At 43.7% G+C, this 20,407-nt stretch overlaps 2 long non-coding RNA genes across 3 annotated transcripts; one reads left to right on the top strand and one right to left on the bottom strand.

The window, feature by feature from the left end:
- The first annotated feature begins 5,860 nt into the window (after positions 1 to 5,860).
- Positions 5,861 to 7,161, top strand: LOC127326963 (uncharacterized). Of its 2 annotated transcripts, XR_011755490.1 has the most exons (4): positions 5,861 to 6,017; positions 6,128 to 6,493; positions 6,606 to 6,692; positions 6,801 to 7,161. It is a non-coding gene; the product is annotated as an uncharacterized lncRNA (long non-coding RNA). The 2 variants fall into 2 exon arrangements; XR_007868271.2 differs by having other exon boundaries at positions 5,861 to 6,493.
- Positions 7,162 to 7,294: 133 nt separating this feature from the next.
- On the bottom strand, positions 7,295 to 9,439 carry LOC127326964 (uncharacterized). Its single transcript, XR_007868274.1, has 2 exons — positions 8,604 to 9,439; positions 7,295 to 8,451 (listed from the first exon to the last, which is right to left on the bottom strand). It is a non-coding gene; the product is annotated as an uncharacterized lncRNA (long non-coding RNA).
- Positions 9,440 to 20,407: the final 10,968 nt, after the last annotated feature.

The raw sequence follows: 20,407 nt of genomic DNA, 5'->3' as shown, positions 1-20,407 counted from the left end.
CAGCCATGTTTCCCCATCCATGTGTGAGTAATTCCCCCACTGTAGGCCGAAGGGGATGGTAGGGATTGGATGAGATTGGTCATGTAATAGCATAAGATTGTTAGGGCATAGTGCCTAGTGTCCGTAATTGGTACTTTGATGATATTGTTGCAACTTGTTATGCTTAATGCTTGTCACTAGGGCCCGAGTGCCATGATCTCAGATCTGAACATGTTATTGTTTCATCATGATATTCATTGTTTTATGATCTTACCTGCAAGTTGTATACACATGTCGATGTCCGGAACCAATGGCCCCGAAGTGACAGAAATCGGGACAACCGGAGGGGATGGTAGTGATGTGAGGATCACATGTGTTCACGGAGTGTTAATGCTTTGCTCCGGTACTCTATTAAAAGGAGTACCTTAATATCCAGTAGATTCCCTTGAGGCCCGACTGCCACCGGCTGGTAGGACAAAAGATATTGTGCAAGTTTCTCATTGCGAGCACGTACGACTATATATGAAACACATGCCTATTGATTGCTTTGTACTTGGACACCGTTTTATTATTATCTGCAAATGCCCTGCTATGATTGTTACATGAGTTTCTCTCATCCATGCAACGCCCGTTATCCGTCCCCGTGCCTACAGTATTTTAATCCTGCTGTTTACTATAATCACTACTGCTGTCTCTGTTACTTTGCTGCTGTTATTTCACTACTGCTACTGCTATAAAACTGTTACGATCCCGCGAAGACTGCTGCGATCCCCTATACTTGTGGGTTATCACTCCCCCTTATATAGGAGGTGGAGTCGAGGGATTCATAATACACAAGTTACAGAGTCCGGGAGGGTTTCCAACCCATCCCGCAAGATTACAAGTATGTATTTCCTAATACAACTCTAGCTTTCCTTAATACTAGTTTGGGCTTCCGAATCTTCACATTCATCGAGTCGTGGGCCTTCAATAAACCCCGGGTACCATCTTCGGTAGGCCCATTGGGGATGCCTATGTCAGCCGCTGACCCCCGCCGCTCCGTGCCTCGCCGTCGCCGGCCGCCGACCACACCGCGTCGCGTTCCGATGCGCATGGGTGTGAACCGCGCACGCGAGGCAACAACGCAGCAGCTGCGCAAGGAATTCGAGCAAATCTCGTCAAGGACAGCGAGTTGCTCGACGCGTTCGGCATGCGCATCACCATCGTACCCTCGCCAACAACCACCTTTCTCTCAGCGACACCGTTGAAGAGGTAAAGATCGTTCAGAAGTTCCTACGTGAAGTTCCCTCTCAGTACGCGCAAATCACATGCTCGATCGAGACTCTCCTCTACCTCAATGGCATGACCTTCAAGGAGCTGATCAGTCGCCTGAGATCGGCGGTGCATCGCTGCACCGTTGGAGGCTCGGATGGCTCGGGGAGCCAATTGCTCCTGACGGAGGAGGAGTGGATCGCGTGCATCAATAAGAAGGAGAAGGGACAAGTCTCATCGAGCGGCAGCAGAAAGGGCAAGAACCGCGGCAAGCCGCAGAACGGCAAGGGCAGCGGTGATCGTGACATGGCGCACGTCAAGTGCTTCAACTGCAACAAATATGCAGGCCACTACTCGAGGGACTGCAAGGAGCCACGAACGCAATGGGCAGCACCAGCAGCCACACAGGCAAGCGCATCTTGCGTAGGCCAATGAGGAGGAGCATGCCGCTCTCCTCGCACAGGACTGCACGCTCAGCGACGACGACGGTCCGTCGTTCCTGATGGCAACTGTCACGGAGGCGCCGATGCTGACGGGACGGGTGAACACACCGACGGCAACGACAAGTGGTGACCACGTCAAGGTCGACCTCTTGGTGAAGCGCGTCTACCTCGCCAATGAATCATGCCACAACGACATGTGGTTCCTGGACATGAGGGTCAGCAACCATATGACTGGCCACCGGTCAGTCTTCGCTGAGCTGGACACGTCCGTCACCGGCACGGTGAAGTTTCGCGACGGTTCGGTGGTGGACATCCAAGGGCGTGGAATGGTCATCTTCGCCTGCTCGAACGACAAGCATCGCGCCCTCACTGACATCTACTACATCCCGTGCCTCCGCAGCAATATCGTGAGCCTGGGGTGGCTCGACGAGAGCGGCTGCCACATCAGCATCCGCAATGGGTTCTTGAAGCTTTACGATCATCGACAACGCCTCCTCTCTAGGGTGCCAAGGGCGTGGAATCACATGCACGCTGTCACCTTGGACATTGTCAAGCCAGTGTGCCTCGCAGCGATGCACGACAACGACTCCTAGAGGTGGCACACACGCTTTGGCCATCTGAACTTCGATGCGCTCCGCAAGCTGGCGCGTCAGGGTATGGTGTGTGGGCTGCCGGCGGTCGACCACGTGGACCAGATCTGCGATGGGTGCTTGGTAGGTAAGCAACGATGCTCGTCATTCCCCCAACAGGCCAAGAAGCGCGCGACGGGACTGCTCGACCTGGTCCATGGCAATCTCTGTGGCCCCATCACGCCGGTGACGCCCGTCGGGAAGCGCTACTTCCTACTTCTGGTGGACGATCAGAGACGTTTTATGTGTCTCACGCTGCTGGCAGCTAAGGACCAAGCAGCAAAGGCAATCAAGCGCTTCAAGGCTGGTGCGGAGGTGGAGACGGACGCTGATGCATGTAAAATGCATACATGAATTGAATTCTCACATATTTGCAATATATATGATGATAATACCATGTTTTACATTGATTTATGGGGGTTTACCAATGGTCCCCTTTATTTGGTTTATTATTTTGTGTATTTTCACTTTCAGAGACCCATACGGAGTCAAATTGAGCTAGGATTTCTGGAGGGTCATTTTTTCATCGGGGGAAACAACCTGAGCCCTGCAAGCACACCTAGAGAGGCCTGATGCCCAAAAGAGGGCAGGTGGAGCGCCCAGGCATGGAGGCGCGCCACCCAACCTCTTTTGGCTGTCGATCGTCCAATTCGCTTGATTATTTTGCCCACTGACGTATTTTGACCTAAAAACCGACTATATCTATGGACCTCATGGGTTCTCGGGAGGAGAGCGCCACAGAAACACATAACCACGAAAACTGAGGCTGCAACATCGAAGATTGGAGGGGGAAACTCCACCGGAGCCACCGCCAGAGGGATCTCCACCTTCTCCAACGTCTTCCTCATCATCACCATGATCAAGGGGGGTAGTCCACCTCTGGACTACGGATTTGTAGCAGTAGCTTGATACATTTCTCCCATTTTCTTCATAGTTCTTAGTACCATATGAGTTGTCCAACATGATTATGGTTATATTTGTAATACCTATGTGGTGGATCTTTATTGTATGATATAATGCTATGAGATTTTGCTATACTTTGTGTAAGATATATTGATAGATGCATATTATGTACCCCGTTCTTAAGTACTGGTTCGGATCCAACTTGTACGCAAGAACGTATGTGGGGTGATGTGTGTGTTAGACGGAGTAGCATGATTTTAGTGATTGAATAGTGACAACAAATTCATGAGCTATATTATGGCTTTGCCTTTTCTTTTGCTATGTCGCTAGGGATAAATTGAATGCATGTGCTATGTTCATTGCATGACAAAAGTAATGATCTTATTTGTTCAAGATAGCATATTTGGTATTCAAACATCATGTCAATGTACTTATGGTTGTACTCTGTTAATTCTTAATACAAGATTGGTTGAAGTTACTCCTATCTCGTGGAGTATAAGAAAGATGTGTTGCCTTTACACAAAGAAACTTTGGTATCCAGAAAATTAGTGAGTCAGTGACTAACTCTATTTTCGTAGCACCAGGATGCTTCGTGAGTTACACTCTATTCTAAATTTTCTTCGCACCCATTGTTGACCAATATTGTACATATGGAACGCCCTATGATTCAAAATTTACCCTAATATATAGTTTCAGTAAGGAAACCATAGTGAAGCGAACAAAGATAAGAATCGGGTGCCTGTTTTATTTTAGCTTTAGATTAGAGACGCTAGCTAGGGATGACTGTGATTTTATCGTACGCTCTACCGTCGCTGCACTGTATACGAACGTAACGAGCATTGAGAGGTACCCGTACGTTACGTGACGCTTTAGCAGACACATCTTCTATCATTGAGGGTCCACGTCAGAGCAGCTTCTAGATGATGGGATTGGGAAGCTCGTCTCATTTCCCTGTCGGACGTCGACAGGCTTGTTCTGTTGAACACGCTGACGTGGGGACTCATGCGTTCAGCTTTCTAAATGTTCGTGATCCGCACGACCACACGCGAGTAAACTAGAAAACGGAATTCGTTGGATGATCCATTCACACGGTCTAGCTAAGACGGCGGACACCATCAACTACTCCTACTAGCTGGTAGGCAGCTGACGAGATCAAAATCGGATATGATGGGTCGGGTACCTCGAGCGTGTCTCCCGGCGATTTCTTTTAGGTATGGCTTCCGGGTACCATTACCTATCAGTACAGGTACGTGAGATACGCTACGCAAAGAAAACCTTCGCGAAGAAAACGAATCCGGCGTCGCGCGCGAGCGAGTAGGCGGGGCCGCGCTGAAGTACAGGTACGTGAGATACGCTACGCAAGGCGTGCGGAAGCAAGTACGCGTGCGCGGGGCGGCCATGCATGTGGACGGATCCTTTCCGCAACGAGCGCAACTCACATGGATGCTTAGCTCTAATCGAGCACTTATCATATACTAGGAAGCCATGGCGCGGCGACACGCCGCGCCTGTCATAATGTATCAATGGTTGTCCACGCCGCGCCTGTCATAATGTATCAATGGTTGTAAAGAATTTTTAATTGTATTGCAGTAGTGATATATGATCAGGTAATATGTTTTTTAGAAACACGGAACAAACGCAGACGCTCACATACACGCGCATACACTCATCCCTATGAACGCACACACGCACACCCACCCCTATGAGCACCTTCGGAAGACTGAGCAGGTAGACCGGATCTTGAAATTGATAAAATCACTATATGCACCTCGCTGGTGACGGGAATGTCGTCTCACACTGAAAAAATATTCCGCCTTTATGAGACACACATATATTAAACCTAAGGTTTGAATCTCTGCTGGGCTGGGGGTACAACCACCGTCCTAACCATCCAACCACAAATTGGTTCTCAATCAGGTAATATCTAAACCACTCTGATTAAGCCGGTTAATTGGTATGTACAAAAGAATGCTACCAATTATTTGAAAATTGTGATACAGTGCAGGATTGTACGCATAGGTGACCATTTGTTTATGTGTTCTCATATATATGCTAGTCCCCCTAGGGATGTGGGTGTAGCTTTCTTTGATGTCGTAGTTATTTATTTCTTTTAAGGTAGGACACATCAACCATGATAGAAAAATACAATATAACTATTTATATAATTTTGACAGCAAAAATTATGTTTCCGAGTTAACTTCCTTACACTGAAGCACAGTTTTCTTTTATTGTTGAGAAACACGTCCATTCCTACTTGTGAATATTCATTTTTGAAGAAGATTATTCATTGGTGGTAAAATGGATCAAATTTAGTTCAGGAATTACATCAGATAAAAAAATGTTATACTCTATTTAATGCAAGGATAAATCATTTTTATTTAGAAAATCGTACATAGCTACTATTAAATGTTCGGTAGCCTTTTATAAAACAGACTTGTATTTGTTAAAATAATTCAGAAATTAATGAGAATAAGTCTATCAGTAGTCTATATTGTATACTTCTTTTATTATTATAATTTCAACTTTTAGTATTCGATTGATTAAAGAAACAGTTAGCACATACAGTGTACATACGCACGGACAGTCCTAATCTGTCAGAAAGCACTATCCTAGTCTCCCATTTCTGATTTTTTTTGTCACCCAAGTATGGACGGCAAGAATGACACATTGACACGGGTGCATCCTGAGTCAGGCCTCAGCGTTCTTGGCACCAACATCCCTCCACTCCTATCCCCTTTTGCTATCTCTGCCGTGAAGCCGCAACTATGCCTGTGCTTCCAATTCAGGCTGGCGGAACCATCAATCTACACGGGCAAGCAGACTGCATCGCCGCTTTGTCACCGCCGCCATGCTCTTCTTCACTTGGTCGCACTCGTGCTGTATGCGCACAGCTTAGACTGTGCGCCATTGTCTGCCTTGCAGGTCCTTGCTCGGTTGAATTGTGGTCACGCATCGGCGAGCCACAAAGCACCAGAAGCTGAGGGTAAGCCCCACCACTGCTGCAGCGAAGGAACCCGTCGGTGGAAGCGAAGCGGTAGAACCGGAGCTGGATGCGCCACCGCGGCATCCTTGGAGAGTTGGAGACGGTAAGCACGACCGCGTCCGTCTTGTGGTTACTCGGAGAAGGCGACCACATAATTAGTGTAGCCGCATCAGCTTCTCCAGGTGCCATGGTCACAGGCGGCAGGTCCACTCATTTTGTGGAGCGAGGAACAGAACACAGAACCACGTGGTGCTGCCATTGTTTTTATTGATGTGTTGCTTCTCCTTTTTTGACAGATCCCAAAGGTTCTTTTTTTTCTTCACTTGTACTGATTCACTAATTTTGCACATCTACTGGAATTTGTGCTGAGTTTACCTCTCCTTCCTCCGAGTGATTTGTTAATTCTCTTTTTTCTAGAGATTATTGAGGCACCAAGAGATGAGGAAAATCACTGACATGAGCAAGCAACCGACATCAGAAAGGAATCAGTTGGAAGAATCAGATGTACATGCGCCAACTCTTGTTTTATTCTTCATAATTATCTTCCAAGATGGTTAAACATGACATAGCATTAATTAGAAGAAGTTGAATGCTATCATGATTATCTTAAAGGGCATCAACGCGGGGGTTCATAGCTGGAATGGAACTCCGGAGCGAGATGCTATGTCCCATGGGCATCGAATTTACCTACCCCGTATCAATTTGCAAGGGAAATGAAGGCACGAAGATGGTATGCTCCTCTTTCTTAGGCCACTGAAAGCAATTTCTTTGGTGTGTGTTATCTGATTGGCCAAGCCAGCTTCAAATTCCTCGGTGGTAATTAGAGGATGGTAAAATTGTGTCTTCCAGTTTCATCTTCGTTTGTTTGGTGAATTGTATTCTGTTTTCTGTGTGCGTCTGAATTAATTGAAATCAAAGAGAAATGGCATAAATTAACTATAGATAGCTGATCAGCTACCAGTTGGTATGCTCATCTTCGTATAGCAAGATGATTGCATCGATTAGCTCTGAAGTCTCTTTATTGAGCTAGAGAGAATAACTATGATGTTCCCTTTTCCCACTTGCTTAATATGCCGAGTTTTATCCTTTAGTAACACGAAGCCAGATAAAAAAAGATATCCTTCAGTATGATAGTTACGTCTATATAGAGCAGCACAAAGTACAATAGAGAAACTACTGACTGCTACGCCATAACATAGTCAGCTGGTAATATAAAGCATAGATAAGGTAGAGGTAACATGATTTATAGTACTAAATAAGCGGTATCTATGACTGCACCAAGTTTGTACAGTCTTCTGAAGCTAATTCCCTGATTGTACTCCTGCTCCTGCAATTGAATTCAAATAATCAGGCCATCATTTGCATATAAGACCAAAAAAAGTGTGGTGGGTAAATTATAAACTCACCACAAAAACATCGGTAGAAAACACAGTATCTAGAATTGCATCAGCATGTATAGCCACATGAATTAAGCAGTGGGCAGCATGGGAGGATAAATTACTCATGAACCAACACATTGTTTCAGCAAAAGAGTACCACCAGTACATGCACTTCAGGGCTAGCCATCAAAATTCTCTAGGCACCAAAAACTGGAATCGATGAATTTTTCACGGCTGTTTGAGAATCCTTTCTCAATTTATAAAATTGGCATGCATCATAAGGCCTTGAAAAAGTGAAGCTATTGATTTTGGGCACCAGGAGATCTGTAAAATGCATGTAGTTGTGACATAGGAGCATCTATCTATAAACTTGATATGCATTTGATTTTAGCTGGGAATTCTAATTTCATCAATTCTCCATTATCAATCATAGCAAACATAAAGGTGTGATACGAAGCACAAACCCAAATCTGAAAGTATCTAACTTAGCTACATATACATGTATAAAAAAAATCAAGTTCGCAATCATCTCCAGACGAAGTGGAGACTGAGTAGAACAGTCTTGACACCCTCTTTCCTTATTGGTTTGAAAGAATATAATAGAAACTGAAGCATTCATCCAGTTAATATTTGGTAATAACAAACCCAAAAAGTACCAAATTAAGGAACATGATATGCTGCTACTCCAGAAGCAGCAAACAATAGGTGAAATTCGATACGGTGCGTTCGCTCCCTTTCTTGAGGAAATCAACATTTTCTTGTATGAAAACAGTGTTGTGCAACTAAAACAATTAGTGTACCAATGACAATATATTAGTTGCAAGAAATAAGTTGGAGAAGAAGTATACCTCTATATTTTTACTTTTGTGTTTCTTCCTGAACTCCTGTGGCCAGATCAGCCAATTTGAAACAAAAACAAAAATCCAAATGAGAATTCCCCTGGAAGACCCTCTCTTATGTCGTTTGATCAAGAGAGATTAAAATACACAGAGAAAAGGCTTACCAAGAGACTGAGATACACAGAAAGAAGGCTCACCATGTGAACGGTGATGCATCACACGGGGGTGCATCCGGAAGAGACCAACATCCGACATCATGTCCTCCCATATTGCGCCACCTCGGGATGAAGAAAACGGCACCGAGGTCCTCCTCTGTGCCGCTGGCCAAGTCGGGTAGGGAAGATGGCGCCATGCCCCTGCCATCAGCCTGTTGGCTTCGACGACATCGCATAGGTGGACATTGAGCTGGAGCAGGGCCTCGCGTCCCAGGACATCGCGCCAGCCGATGATGGGCGAGACGGACTTTGCAGTCTGCGCCCGTCGATTAGGTTTTGTCCACGGAGGCGTGGACACAGCTAGGGCACAAGTCCGATGGCGAGACCATGCTCTGGCTGCTGCAGCAATCGGAGCCGTCCATCATCGCAGACACGGGTGCGGGAAGCATCCCCGATATCGGCACCACCATGGACGGGGTGCTACGGACCCCATGTCCTCACCTAGCGCCTGCCCTTTCCTCAGCCGTCCTCAACGGCGGCAAGGAGTCCTCCGTCAAACGCCGCCTCAAGCTGCAGCCCCCGCTCGTCGGCGTCATGGTCCCGAGCGGGCCACTGCTCCACCGCAGTAACATGTGGGGAAGAAGGATGGGAGCAGGCGACCGTGATGGGGAGGAAGGGAGAAAAAAGAGGCGTGATTGGTTTGGTCCTCTATTTCTCCGATTTGCCAGGCATCGTGAGTGGTGGGTCTTTTTTTATGTCACAGATTCAAGCGGTGGAGTGGGTTCTCTAAAAAAAGGGGGGGTGGAGGTGGGTCCAGCAGCACCGCTTTGACCAAGGCATTAGGGAAACTCAATCAGTAGTAGCAATCTATTCAAGGAAAGAAGGGTAGGAACCGGTTACCGGTTGCCCACCGAGTAAAAAAAAAATGGAAACAAAAAATACCCAACCATGTGAATCAAGGAAGAAAAAAAAGACACTTGACGTGTCACAGGATGGATGTAGGAAAGATTGGATAATTTGCCCATCTACAGTACTCAAGACACTCTGGGATCGGTAAGTTGTCTAACTTTTATATAGGTTATAATAATAGCTAGCTAACCTAGATCAAAGTACATCACATAAGTACAAGTACAGTAACGCAAACGAGCGAGTACATTCGTTCAGACGAGCGAGTACAGTCACGTACAAGAGCGAGTACAGTGACGCACACGAGCGAGTACATTCGCGCAGATGAGCGAGTACAATCACGCACAAGAGCGAGTACAGTGGCGCACACGAACGAGTACAATCGCACACACGAGTACATTCGCACACACTAGCGAGTACAGTCACGCACAAGAGCAAGTACAATGGCGCACACGAGCGAGTACAAACAGTCGCGCACAAGAGGAAGTACTAGCACAGAAGCACAGGTACAGTAGCGCACACGAGTAAGTACAGTTACTGAGTAAAGGGAAAAACTGCATCAAATACACTAAAAACAGAAGTGCTTATATGTTGAAGCACGAGTACAGTTAGGTACACGTCACGATTACAACCATACTAATATTGGAAGTACGGAAAAAAACTATGTCGAAACCTATCAACATGTGATCTAGTTTTGAAGATCTCGACACGAGGGTCTCAAAAGTGAAAACGGTTCGTAATTTCGACTTATGGTTCTCAAGATATTTCATTTTAAAAAAACGAATCTAGAAAATGAAGAGAAAACATGATACAACGCAGCCCCCCTTTTCCTTCTCTCTCCTCCCTCATCCCCACATTGCTTCCCATTGCGACACGTGGCGAGCAGGGAGACCACTTCCCAGAGATTTTTTTGGCACCACAGCGCGCCACTTGTCGCGTGCGGAGCGAGTTGTTTTCCCTTCGCGAAGGTCGGCCTTTTTCTAACGATTTCGTATGGCTTCCCCCACAAGCCCGTTTCCTAAGTTTCTTTCAGCGACTTATTAGAAGTTTATTTTCTAAACTTGTTTAAGTTCTAAATTAGTCTAACTGATACTGATTTAGAAGTTTAAATAAATTTGGGAGACGTCTTATGAGAAAAGCCGAAGGAGGGTAGCTTCCTAGCTTCTAGGGGAAGCCCATCTACAAGCTGAAAAAAGTGGTCCTACGGGCTTGCTCCTCCTCGCTCTCTTCCGCTGCTCTTGCATCATCTCCACATGGCTTCTCGTCCATCTCATCAGTTGCTCCTGATCCTCCAACGACCCAGTTTCAGGGCACCTTAGCTCGTTCCCATCCATGGGTGGAGGCGCGGTGGAACTCGACACTCGTCTACTCCCGCTCTACAATGATGGCTCTTCCCATCTGTACTGAAATGAGCTCATGAGATCGCTGCCATAACCACATAGTAGGCTTGAACCGAAGCTCGTACCTAGTGCAAGCACGGTGGAGTAGTAGGTGACGTGCTGATTTTGTTTAGAATGGTTCCAAAGGACCGAGACCTTCATTCATAACTGTTGGTGGAAGTACATTTTATAGATAAGGCCACACGTAAAAACAAAGATACAACCCTGACATGCTGACTCGAATGGGTCCAGGATGCTCGCGCCCCTCAAAGACGGGCCGCCCCATCGCGCTTGAAAGCACACCTATGTGCACCAACAACTTATTCTAAGCAAGCCAAGCAACTATGTGATAGCAAGATTTTTAATTTCAAACACGAAGGGCCATCACAAAGTAAACTGCATAAGTAAATAGCTCGTAAAGAAATAACTGATGCATGAGGAGATGATGATGTATCCCAAAGCTCACGCTCTTGCTAGTGCTACTCTCTGTTGGAGCGGTGTGAAGGTCAAATCACCCTAAATGCCCTCAAGGCTGATACGCGTACAACACGCGTCCGTTGGGAACCCCAAGAGGAAGGTGTGATGCGTACAACAGCAAGTTTCCCTCTGTAAGAAACCAAGGTTTATCGAACCAGTAGGAGTCAAGAAGCACGTTGAAGGTTGATGGTGACGGAGTATAGTGCGGCGCAACACCAGGGATTCCGGCGCCAACGTGGAACCTGCACAACACAACCAAAATACTTTGCCCCAACGTGACAGTGAGGTTGTCAATCTCACCGGCTTGCTGTAACAAATGATTAGATGTATAGTGTGGATGATGATGTTTGCAAAGAACAGTAAGAACAAGTATTGCAGTAGATTGTATTCGATGTAAAAGAATGGACCAGGGTCCACAGTTCACTAGTGGTGTCTCTCCAATAAGAAATAGCATGTTGGGTGAACAAATTACAGTTGGGCAATTGACAAATAAAGATGGCATGACAATGCACATACATATTATGATGAGTAGTGTGAGATTTAATTGGGCATTACGACAAAGTACATAGACCGCTATCCAGCATGCATCTATGCCTAAAAAGTCCACCTTCGGGTTAGCATCCGCACCCCTTCCAGTATTAAGTTGCAAACAACAGACAATTGCATTAAGTATGGTGCGTAATGTAATCAACACAAATATCCTTAGACATAGCATTGATGTTTTATCCCTAGTGGCAACACATCCACAACCTTAGAACTTTACATCCTTTGTCCCAGATTTAATGGAGGCATGAACCCACTATCGAGCATAAATACTCCCTCTTGGAATTATAAGTAACGACTTGGCCAGAGCCTCTACTAGCAACGGAGAGCATGCAAGATCATAAACAACACATAGATGATAGATTGATAATCAACATAACATAGTATTCCATATTCATCGAATCCCAACAAACGCAACAAGTAGTATTACAAATAGATGATCTTGATCATGATAGGCAGCTCACAAGATCTAACAATGATAGCACATGAGGAGAAGACAACCATCTAGCTACTGCTATGGACCCATAGTCCATGGGTGAACTACTCACACATCACTCCGGAGGCGATCATGGCGATGAAGAGTCCTCCGGGAGATGATTCCCCTCTCCGGTAGGGTGCCGGAGGCGATCTCTTGAATCCCCCGAGATGGGATTGGCGGCGGCGGCGTCTCTGTAAGGTTTTCCGTATCGTTGCTCTCGGTACTGGGGTTTTCTCGACGAAGGCTTTAAGTAGGCGGAAGGGTAGGTCAGGGGGCGACGCGAGGGCCCCACACGCCAGGGCCGCGCGGCCAAGGCCTGGGCCGCTCCGCCCTGTTGTGTCGGCGCCTCGTCGCCCCACTTCGTTTCCCTTTCGGTCTTCTGGAAGGTTCGTGGAAAAATAAGACCCCGGGCGTTGATTTCGTCCAATTCCGAGAATATTTCCTTTGTAGGATTTCTGAAACCAAAAACAGCAGAAAACAGCAACTGGCTCTTCGGCATCTTGTTAATAGGTTAGTGCTGGAAAATGCATAAATATGACATAAAGTGTGTATAAAACATGTGAGTATCATCAATAAAGTAGCATGGAACATAAGAAATTATAGATACGTTTGAGACGTATCAAGCATCCCCAAACTTAGTTCCTACTCGTCCTCGAGTAGGTAAACGATAACAAAGATAATTTCTGAAGTGACATGCTATCATAATCTTGATCAATACTATTGTAAGTATATGTAATGAATGCAGCGATTCGAAGCAATGGTAAAGACAATGATTAAACAACTGAATCATATAGCAAAGACTTTTTATGAATAGTACTTTCAAGACAAGCATCAATAAGTCTTGCGTAAGAGTTAACTCATAAAGCGATAAATTCAAAGTAAAGGCATTGAAGCAACACAAAGGAAGATTTATGTTTCAGCGGTTGCTTTCAACTTGTAACATGTATATCTCATGGATAATTGTCAATGCAAAGTAATATGATGAATGCAAATATGCAAGTATGTAGGAATCAATGCACAGTTAACACAAGTGTTTGCTTCTAAGATGGAAGGAAGTAGGTGAACTGACTCAACATAAAAGTAGAAGAATGGCCCTTCGAAGAGGGAAGCATGGATTGCTATATTTGTGCTAGAGCTTTTATTTTAAAAACAAGAAACAATTTTGTCAATGGTAGTAATAAAGCATATGTGTTATGTATAAGATATCCTATAAGTTGCAAGCCTCATGCATAGTATACCAATAGTGCCCGCACCTTGTCCTAATTAGCTCGGATTTACATGGATTATCATTGCATAACATATGTTTTAACCAAGTATCACAAAGGGGTACCTCTATGCCGCCTGTACAAAGGTCTAAGGAGAAAGCTCGCATTGGATTTCTCGCTTTTGATTATTCTCAACTTAGACATCCATACCGGGACAACATAGACAACAGATAATGGACTCCTCTTTAATGCATAAGCATTCAACAACAAATAATATTATCATAAGAGATTGAGGATTGTTGTCCAAACTGAAACTTCCACCATGGATCATGGCTTTAGTTAGCGGCCCAATGTTCTTCTCTAACAATATGCATGCTCAAACCATTCAACTCATGATAAATCACCCTTACTTCAGACAAGACGAACATGCATAGCAACTCACATGATATTCAACAAAGGTGAAATAGTTGATGGCGTCCCCAGGAACATGGTTATCGCTCAACAAGCAACTTAATAAGAAATAAGATACATAAGTACATATTCAATACCACAATAGTTTTTAGGCTATTTTTCCCATGAGCTATATATTGCAAAGACAAAGGAATGAAATTTTAAAGGTAGCACTCAAGCAATTTACATGGAATGGCAGAGTAATACCATGTAGTAGGTAGGTATGGTGGACACAAATGGCATAGTTTTTGGCTCAAGGATTTTGGATGCATGAGAAGTAATCCCTCTCAATACAAGGCTTAGGCTAGCAAGGTTGTTTGAAGCAAACACAAGTATGAACCGGTACAGCAAAACTTACATAAGAACATATTGCAAGCATTATAAGACTCTATACTGTCCTCCTTGTTGCTCAAACCCTTACCAAAAAATATCTAGACTTTAGAGAGACCAATCATGCAAACCAAATTTTAGCAAGCTCTATGTATTTCTTCACTAATAGGTGCAAAGTATATGATGCAAGAGCTTAAACATGATCTATATGAGCAGAACAATTGCCAAGTATCAAATTATTCAAGACATTATACCAATTACCACATGTAGCATTTTCTGTTTCCAACCATATAACAATTAACGAAGCAGTTTTAACCTTCGCCATGAACATTAAGAATAAAGCTAAGAACATATGTGTTCATATGCAACAGCGGAGCGTGTCTCTCTCCCACACAATGAATGCTAGGATCCAATTTTATTCAAACAAACAAAAACAAGAACATACACACGCTCCAAGTAAAGCACATAAGATGTGACGGAATAAAAATATAGTTTCACTAGAGGTGACCTGATAATTTGTCGATGAAGAAGGGGATGCCTTGGGCATCCCCAAGCTTAGATGCTTGAGTCTTCTTGAAAATATGCAGGGATGAACCACGGGGCCATCCCCAAGCTTAGAGCTTTCACTCTCCTTTATCATATTGTATCATCCTCCTCTCTTGATCCTTGAAAACTTCCTCCACACCAAACTCAAAACAAACTCATTAGAGGGTTAGTGCATAATCAAAAATTCACATGTTCAGAGGTGACATAATCATTCTTAACACTTCTGGTCATTGCACAAAGCTACTGAAAGTTAATGGAATAAAGAAATCCATCAAACATAGGAAAACAGGCAATGCGAAATAAAAGGCAGAATCTGTCAAAACAGAACCGTCCATAAAGACGAATTTTTCTGGGGCACTTTACTTGCTCACATGAAAATGCTCACATTTAATGAAAGTTGTGTACATATTTGAGGATTACTCACGTAAATTGGCAGATTTTTCTGAGTTACCTACAGAGAATACTACTCAAATTCGTGACAGCATGAAATCTGTTTCTGCGCAGTAATCCAAATCTAGTATGAACCTTACTATCAAAGAATTTACTTGGCACAACAATGCAATAAAATAAAGATAAGGAGAGGTTGCTACAGTAGTAACAACTTCCAAGACTCAAATATAAAATAAAAGTGCAGAAGTAAAATCATGGGTTGTCTCCCATAAGCGCTTTTCTTTAACGCCTTTCAGCTAGGCGCAGAAAGTGTGTATCAAGTATTATCAAGAGGTGAAGCATCAACATCATAATTTTCACAACTTGTCACAGTAGGTATCTTAGATGCTCCATTATCTATAGTGGTATTAAGGGCTTTGTCAATTCTAGGCCTATAATAGTTTTTTGGTTTAGGCACCTTAGAGGCATACATGAACTTTTGCTCCTTACCCACATAAGCTTTCTCCTTAAACTTAATAGAAGAAAAAGTTGAAGCCAAGGTTCCCATAGCTTCTTCAAGTTCACTAATCCTTTGGGTTTGATTATCATGGATAGCACAAGCTTCTAAGATGGCAATTCTCTCATTAATTCCACCTAGAGATTTGTCAAGTTTATCAGTGCTATTAAGTAATACTCCCAATTTAGTCTCAATACTTGGAAGATTTTGCTCTATGGTCTCCAACTTTTTCATGACATCTTCAAAAGAGATTTCAATTTTAACTTCATTAACAGGTGGTATTCCAAATAGACTCTCAATAATGCAACTAGCTTCTAAAGCAGGAGTGCCTAGGAAATTACCTTCCGCGAGACAATCAAGAACATACCTATTCCAGCTAGAGATACCAACATAAAAATTCCTGAGTAGGATAATAGTGGAGTGTTTCTTAGTGCACCTATTGTGAGCATCACTATTTCTATACCAAGCATCTTTTAAACATTCTCCCCTTGTTGCTTAAACGAACGAACTTCAACTTCAGGATTACTCATTTTAGCAGTAGTAATAAAGCAAACTAGATAAATTAAAAACAAGTAACTAATTTTTTTGTGTTTTTAATATGGAGAACGCAAACAAAATAGTAAATAAAGTAAAACAAGTAACTAATTTTTTGTATTTTGGTATAAGAAAGCAAACAAAGCAGTAAATAAAATAAAGCAAGACAAAACAAAGTAAAGAGATTGGAAGTGGAGACTCCCCTTGCAGCGTGTCTTGATCTCCCCGGCAACGGCGCCAGAAATTTAGCCTTGATACACGTACAACACGCGTCCGTTGGGAACCCAAAGAGAAAGGTGTGATGCGTACAGCAGCAAGTTTCCCATAGTAAGAAACCAAGGTTTATCGAACAAGTAGGAGTCAAGAAGCACGTTGAAGGTTGATGGTGGCGGAGTGTAGTGCGGCGCAACACCAGGGATTCCGGCGCCAACGTGGAACCTGCACAACACAACCAAAATACTTTGCCCCAACGTGACAGTGAGGTTGTCAATCTCACCGGCTTGCTGTAACAAAGGATTAGATGTATAGTGTGGATGATGATGTTTGCAAAGAACAGTAAGAACAAGTATTGCAGTAGATTGTATTCGATGTAAAAGAATTGACCGGGGTCCATAGTTCACTAGTGGTCCAATAAGAAATAGCATGTTGGGTGAACAAATTACAGTTGGGCAATTGACAAATAAAGATGGCATGAAAATGCACATACATATTATGATGAGTAGTGTGAGATTTAATTGGGCATTACGACAAAGTACATAGACCGCTATCCAGCATGCATCTATGCCTAAAAGTCCACCTTCGGGTTAGCATCCGCACCCCTTCCAGTATTAAGTTGCAAACAACAGACAATTGCATTAAGTATGGTGCGTAATGTAATCAACACAAATATCCTTAGACATAGCATTGATATTTTATCCCTAGTGGCAACAGCACATCCACAACCTTAGAACTTTCTATCACTGTCCCAGATTTAATGGAGGCATGAACCCACTATCGAGCATAAATACTCCCTCTTGGAGTTACAAGTAACGACTTGGCCAGAGCCTCTACTAGAAACGGAGAGCATGCAAGATCATAAACAACACATAGATGATAGATTGATAATCAACATAACATAGTATTCCATATTCATCGGATCCCAACAAACGCAACATGTAGTATTACAAATAGATGTTCTTGATCATGATAGGCATCTCACAAGATCTAACAATGATAGCACATGAGGAGAAGACAACCATCTAGCTACTGCTATGGACCCATAGTCCAGGGGTGAACTACTCACACATCACTCCGGAGGCGATCATGCGATGAAGAGTCCTCCGGGAGATGATTCCCCTCTCCGGCAGGGTGCCGGAGGCGATCTCCTGAATCCCCTGAGATGGGATTGGCGGCGGCGGCGTCTCTGGAAGGTTTTCCATATCGTGGCTCTCGGTACTGGGGTTTTCTCGACGAAGGCTTTAAGTAGGCGGAAGGGTAGGTCAGGGGGCGACGCGAGGGCCCCACACGCCAGGGCCGCGCGGCCAAGGCCTGGGCCGCGCTTCCCTGTTGTGTCGGCGCCTCGTCGCCCCACTTCGTTTCCCTTTCGGTCTTCTGGAAGGTTCGTGGAAAAATAAGACCTTGGGCGTTGATTTCATCCAATTCCGAGAATATTTCCTTTGTAGGATTTCTGAAACCAAAAACAGCAGGAAACAACAACTGGCTCTTCGGCATCTTGTTAATAGGTTAGTGCCGGAAAATGCATAAATATGACATAAAGCGTGTATAAAACATGTGAGTATCATCAATAAAGTAGCATGGAACATAAGAAATTATAGATACATTTGAGACGTATCAAAGGCATCAATGTGTTCTCCTCGAGCCTTGCCACCAAAAGGGAATTCATCGATCCACTATGGAACCTTGAGGATGGTCACCGAACCCGTACACGCTTGGCGCAGACAAACCAATCGTTAGGTGTAGAAAACATAGGGTCGGAAGTTCCGCTTCCTGGGGGTTATAATACTGGCCAATGGTAGTAACGACCAACTTCCGGCCAACTTTTGAAAATTCCCAAGACGTTGTACTCCTCCCATCCTAAAAAAGCTTCTCAACTTTGTCTAGATACGAAGTTATATAGACATGTTTTAGTTATAGATACATCCGTGTCTAGAAAAAGTTGAGTGATGCATGTAAAATGCATGCATGAATTTTGTAGTTTGTTGACACATATCCCACATATTTGCAACATATATGATGTTATATCCATTTTTATATTGATTTTTGGAGATGTACCAAAGATCCCATTTATTTGGGTTATAACCCTACACCACATGAAAACCCTGTTTTGTGTATTTTGACTTTCAGGGACCTTAACGAAGTCAATTTGAGCTAGGATTTCGAGGATGTCAATATTTCATCAACGGAATCATCTGGAGCTCTTGGACCTCACGAGATGGGCTAGGAGGTCCAAAAGAGGGCAGGTGGCACGGCCTGCCATGGAGGGTGCGCCAGCCCCCCTCTTTTCCTCCTCGGTCGTCCAATCCGCCTGACTCTTTTCCTGATAGGATTCCTCGAGGAGAGCGCGGCAGAAACAAAGAAACATCGAAACGTCGAAATAGAGCCAAAATCAGCGAAGATTGGAGGGGGAAACTCCGCCGGAGCCGTCACCGGGGGATTTCCACCTTCTCCAAAATCTCCACCATCATCACCATGATGAAGTGTGAGTAGTCCACCCATGGACTATGGGTTTGTGGCAGTAGCTTGATCTATCTATCTCTTGTTCTTCATAGATTGTAGTACCATATGAGCTTCCCAACATGATTATGATCATCTATGCAATTTCTATGTGGTGGATCTTTATACTTTGATATTGATATATGAGATTGGAATATATTAAGTGTAAGATGTATGATAGATGCATATCATGTACCCCGTTCTGTTCTGATCCAACTTATATGCAAGAACATGTATGGGAAGAAGTGTGTATTAGATGGAGTAGCATGGTGGTGATGATTGAATAGTGACAACAAATTCATGATCCACTATGGTATTTACCTTTCATTTGCTACCTCACTAGGGTACATGTGCTATGTTTATCATCTGACATTGTGATAATCTTGTTTGTTCAAGTGTTGAAGGTAGCATATTTAATATTCAAACATTATGCCATATTGCCTAAGACTATACTCTGTTGATTCTTGATTCAAGATTACTTGGAGGTTTGGCTTTCTTGATCGAGGAGTATAAGAGGAATATGTTGCATCATCTCTATGTTAGGACGTAATGCCCATATGAATGCTTATCAAACACATATTGAAGTTCCAACAATATTATGCCATTGTGGAATTGTTAGTGTCCATTACAACTTAAAAGGAGTGTAGACAAGTGAACCCATGAACCCGGTCCATTTTAAATCACTAGAAACACATTCCAACACTTTTACCTTGCTTTACATTTTCTGCTATTATTTAATCCGAAAGTACCAAAATACTATCTCTACATACACACACACAAAACCCAAATACCCTTATCTTTACTTGTTTTTATTTAGTTTAGTTAAGTTGTTTACTTAATTTTATGTCTTACTTGTATTTCCTATTACTAATACGAAACCTTGTGCTTGAAAACCACACAGTGAAGTTGGGGACACAAAGCAAGAACTTTATTTTGCAGGTTGCTATAAGAGGAGAAGGAAGCATTCAGCTTCTAAGCCAATTTCCCAAGAGTTCGGTATAAACCCTCGAGTCACCCTTGTGGGGAGAATACCCTTGCTGCAACACCCTGCACTTGGAGTCCCAACGAATTCGTAGACACGGATTGTTGCCATCATTAAGTAGATTTTTCTAAGATAGAGCGAGTAGTAAAGAAACAAAACTGAAAATGCAATTACCGGAAGTAGCTCCGGTAGTAGGCAGAGTACTAGGCAACTACCGGCATAACTTGCAGCCCAAAAATCTGTTCACAAAAACTGCAATATCGAGATCTAGAAGATGACGATCTTGACCGGAAAAATATGGAAAGCATTTCTTTATTGTGCTTGCTTGATAAAAGTTTTGCGTATTGCTCCCCAATGCTCCAATATGGGTGACAAGGGATTAACTTATCAATGCCTATAGATTGTAGACTAGGGTTTA

This window comes from Lolium perenne, chromosome 3, assembly GCF_019359855.2.
Source record: "Lolium perenne isolate Kyuss_39 chromosome 3, Kyuss_2.0, whole genome shotgun sequence".
Classification (NCBI taxonomy): Eukaryota; Viridiplantae; Streptophyta; class Magnoliopsida; order Poales; family Poaceae; genus Lolium; species Lolium perenne.
This window is presented reverse-complemented; position numbering and strand designations above follow the sequence as displayed.